The sequence below is a fragment of the Myotis davidii genome, unplaced genomic scaffold (genome assembly GCF_000327345.1).
Source record: "Myotis davidii unplaced genomic scaffold, ASM32734v1 scaffold353, whole genome shotgun sequence".
In the NCBI taxonomy this organism is placed as follows: domain Eukaryota; kingdom Metazoa; phylum Chordata; class Mammalia; order Chiroptera; family Vespertilionidae; genus Myotis; species Myotis davidii.
The window spans coordinates 254,448-259,278 of record NW_006284335.1 but is presented as its reverse complement, the minus strand read 5'-3'; the positions used below and the strand labels follow the sequence as shown (position 1 = coordinate 259,278).

Here is a 4,831-nt window from a genome sequence, read left to right as displayed (position 1 = left end):
GGCCCTCATTCTATTTATTATTATATTTTCCTGAAGACTTCTTTTCTATCTCATGGATTATTTAGAAATGTGTTAATTATTTACCAAGTGTTTGAAGATGTTCCTTTTGTCTTTACCTTATTGATTTCTAAGGTAAATCAATTATGGTCAGACACATTCTATGTATGATTTCAATTCTTTTAAGTTTGTTAAGGTTTGTTTTAGGGCCCAGAATGTAGCCTATCTTAGTAAATGCCCCATGAAAAGAATATTTATTCTGCTGTTATCTAGTGGAGCTTTCTGTGTTCTTCAGTTGCTAAAAGTGAGGTATTGAAGTCCCAAGCATAATGGCGGCTTTGTCTGTTTCTCCTTTCAGCTCTATCAATTTTTGCTTCATGGACTTGGACGAGTTGTTGTTTAGTACATAAACATTTAGGATTAGAATTGCTATGTCTTCATCTGATGCTTCTATCATTATGTAATCTCCCTCTTTTTCTCTAGTCATTTTCTTTGCACTAAAGTCTACTTTGTGTGATATTAACATAAGCACTTCTTTTAAATATTAATGCTTGAAATGTATATAACTTTTTCCATTCTTTCACTTTCAAGCTGATGATGTCATTATGTTTGCAGTGGGTTTTAAAATATTCCAATTTTTATTGGATGACAGCCTTTATTCGTCATCCAATAAAAATTGGAATATTTTTAAACCCACTCCACCAATCTCTGTCTTTTTATTGATGTATTGATATCATTTACATTTAAAACAATTATTGAGATTTTAGGGCTTAAGTCTGTTTGTTCCTTTGGTGTCTATTCCTTCATCTCTTTTTTCTTACTTTTCTGTATCACTTGAACACTTTTAAGGTCCCATTTAGATTTATTTGTTATAATTTTATAAATAGATATAATAATTTTAAAATAAATAAAGTCTATCACTTTGAGTGGTTGCTCTATGTGTTACCATATATTGACATTACTTTTTACAGCCTAGTGTATAGTTGTTTTCCCAGTTTGTGTGATGGGTAGTGTCAGCTGATGGTCAATGGCACCAATTCAACACCAACAGGAATCCCCAACTTAGGGTGTGGTCAAAAATAAATCTTATTCAGTGCAAAACAGCTCAATTGTGATATAGCACAGCTGTGAAGACAGTATAGCTGTGGAAGAGTCCAATTTGGATACAGCACAGCTGTGAAAACAGCACAGCCATGTGGCAGCCAGGGCCAGATAGCTCTCCTCTAGGCCAGTCTGCTTTGTACTGCATGGTCTGCTCTGCTCTGGCGAGACAACTTCAGTGTTTCAGCTCAGCCAGCCAGATACAGTCTTCAGTGGAAAGAGACTGTGCTCCCCAAGCCAGAGGGGAGCCGGCTTATATGGACAGGAGCCTCCGCCCCTGGTCCCTGATTGGTCTATCCTCATGCAAATGAAGACTGCAAATCCTTGCAGTTTGATTGGTCCACAAGGCACTGCCTTGATAGGTCAGCATGGAGCCACTCTGATTGGTCAATGAAGAAGATGACGGAGGGCTTTGCAGATGCTGCCACCATGGAGCTACCCATGAGCACCACAGTGAACCCCACAATGTTGTTAGACATTGCTGTTGATGCTGAGCCCTTGGGCCACATCTTCTTCAAACTGTTTGCAAAGTTCCAAATGTAGCAGAAACATTTCCTGCTCTGAGCACTGGGGAAAAAGGACTTGGTTATAAAGGTTTCTGCTTTCACAGAGTTATGTGCCAGGGGGTGACTCCACACACCATTATGGCACAAACGGCAAATCCATCAATGGGCAAATATTTGAGGATGAGAATTTCATCCTGAAGCATACAGGTCCTGGCATCTTGTCCATGGCAAACGCTGGACCTAACACAAACGGTTCCTAGTTTCTCATCTTCGCTGCCAAGGCTGAGTGGTTGGATGGCAAGCATGTGGCCTTAGGTCAGGTGACAGAGGCATGGATATTGTGACAGCCATGGAGCGCTTTGGGTCTAGGAACGGCAAGACCAGCAAGAAGATCACCATTGCTGACTGTGGTCAGCTCTAATAAATTTAACATGTGTTTATCTTAACTACCAGACCTGTAGCTCAGGGGAGTACCCTTCACCCCATTCTGTTTGGAATGTTCTATAATCTTTGTGCTCTCACAGCAGTTCATTGGATTCCATATTTTCCCTTCCAAGTCTAGCTCGATTGCAGAGTTAAGTTTATGATTATGAAATAAAAACTAAGCAACAACAAAAAAGAACATGATGGGGATGTAGTTGAACAGCTTGATTGGATAGGGAAAGCCTCTGTCCAATTGATTGATTGATTGGACCGATTCCAGGAACTCCTCCATAAAGGTTGGCTCAGATGGCAGAGCTCAGTGCCAGCAGGTAGTCCAGTGCTTTTAAAAATTTGAGCCCAGTTAACCACCAGGAGCCTTTCTGGTTGTTGTCTTTTTTCCCTCAGGGTTCACAATAGAAACCTTACTTCCCTCTACATACATTTTTTTTACTCTCCCAAATTTTTAAGTACAATTTTCCTAATTATTTCATCTATGTATGTTGAGCACCAAATCCAAGGGTACTACTACTTTTGTTTCAACCACAAAATATAATTAGCCCAGCCAGCGTGGCTCAATGGTTGTGTATCAACCTATGAACTAGGGGGTCACAGTTCAATTCCCAGTCAGGGCACATGCCTGGATTACGTGTTCAATCCCCAGTGTGGGGCATGTAGGAGGCAGCCTATCAATGATTCTCTCTCATCATTGTGTTTCTATCTCTCTCTCCCTTTCCCTTCATGTTTGAAATCTATAAAAATATATTTTTAAAATATGATTAAAGAAACTCGAGATAAATAGATTACTTCTAAATGTATCTATCTCATTTACTTTTATTTTAATCTATTCTTTGTGTGTGTGTGTGCCTATTCTGCTGTTCTTGCCTTTCTGAAGATTCCAGTATTCTACTGTTATCATTTTACTTATGTTGGAGAGCTTCTTTTAGCTATTTTAAGAATAGGTGTGCTAGCAACAAATTCTTTTAGTGCTCAATTGTTTGAAAGTATGTTTATTTCCCCTTTAGTCATGAATGATAATTTTGCTAAATATAGGATGTGAGGCTGACAGTTTTTGTCTTTCCTCACTTGAAAGTCATTCTGCTACTTCCTTCTACATGCCATGGTTTCAGATGAAGTATCTGCTGTCACTTCAGTTGGTGCTTTATTTGTAGATTATGTGCCATTTCTCTTTGAATTTTTAAAAAGATTTTCTTCTTTGTCTTTATTTTTTCAAGTTTTACTTTGGTGTGTCACGGTTGGTGTGGATTTCTTTGGGTTCATCTTACTTGGAAGTTGCTTAGCTTCTTGAATGGGTAGATTTATGTATTTCATGTATCAGAAACTCACAAAAAACAAGGCATTTTTATTTTGATGAATTTCAATATGTCAATTTTTAATTTTGTTTTGTTTTTTGTCCATTCTAAGAAATATTTGCCTACACAAGTTCATGACATTTCTTCTGTCCCCCCCCCCCCGCGCCCCTCAGAATATGTGAAGTTTTAGCTTTTGAATTAAGGTCTCTGATCCCTTTAACTTAAATTTTTGTGTACGAATGAAGTTAGAGCCAAGGATTTTTTTTCCCTAGCCAGATGTCTAATTTCCCCAGCACCATTTGTTGAAAAGATTTTTCTTTCTATATTGGATTATCTTGGTACATTTGTTGAAAATCCATTGATCATATACATGTGGATTCATTTCTGGACATTCCATCCAGTTCCATTTTTCTGTGTCTACTATATTGCTTTGTTTTTTTTTTTAGCTTAATAGCAAGCCTTTATAACGTTGTGTCATTTCTTGAAACCAACCAATGTAGATCCAATTTTGTTCTTTTTTAAATATTGTTTGTTTTGCTTGTTCTAGGTCCTTCGCAGTTCCATGTCAATTTCTCCCAAAAAGCTTGTCAAGATTAGAATTGCAATAAATGTATAAGTTGGGTTGGGGAAAATTAACATCTCACCATCAATCCTTTCAATCAATAAACACTATTTATTTCTTCATTTACTTAAGTCTTTAATTTCTCTCAGCCATTTTTATAATATTAGTGTATAGTTCTTGCAAATAGTTTTGTTTAACTTACCCCCTTTTTATATTTTATGCAGTTTTGCAAAGTATTGCTTTATAATTTCATTTTTCAGTTATTCATTGCTAGAATATAGAAACAACTGATATTTTAATAGTAATCTTGTATTCTGTGACCTTGATAAACTAGCCTTTGCCAATCTGTGCAGTCTTACCACTTTCTTCTCCTTCTCCTCTTCGCTAGTCACTACACATAAAACTCATATATGCTCTGGATCTTTGCTCAAATCAGTTCCAGGATTCTACTGTAAAATCCTTAGAAAGTGCTATATGCACAATAATGCCATTTGTGAATGTCATCTAATTTATAGGCCTTTTGTTTCTCTTTCTTTCCTTATTGCACTGGCTAAGTATACTATTGAATAGAAGTGCTAAGAGTTCTGTTCTTGGGGTAAAGTATCCAGTTTTATCACTATAAATAGGTACTTTTTATGAGATATCAGATTGAAAATATTCCCTTCGATATCCAGTTTCTTGAAAGTTTTTGTTTTGAATATGTGCTCAATTTTATCAAGTGGTTGGTTTTATATTAATTTTTTAGTCTATTAAACTTATCATGTGGCTTTCTTCTTTACTTAATATGGTGAGTTACATTGATTGATTGATTTGAGAATGTTAAACTAACCTTGTCTTTCTGAGCTAACCTCCACTTAAACATGATCTTTCTTTATATTGCTGGATTTGATTGTCAATATTTTATAGAGAATCTTATGTTTTTATGCATAAGA

The 4,831-nt window shown here is 36.4% G+C and overlaps 1 pseudogene; it reads left to right on the top strand.

Moving 5' to 3' along the window:
• The first annotated feature begins 1,497 nt into the window (after positions 1 to 1,497).
• LOC107184462 lies at positions 1,498 to 2,025 on the top strand (annotated as a pseudogene).
• The last annotated feature ends 2,806 nt before the right edge of the window (positions 2,026 to 4,831 follow it).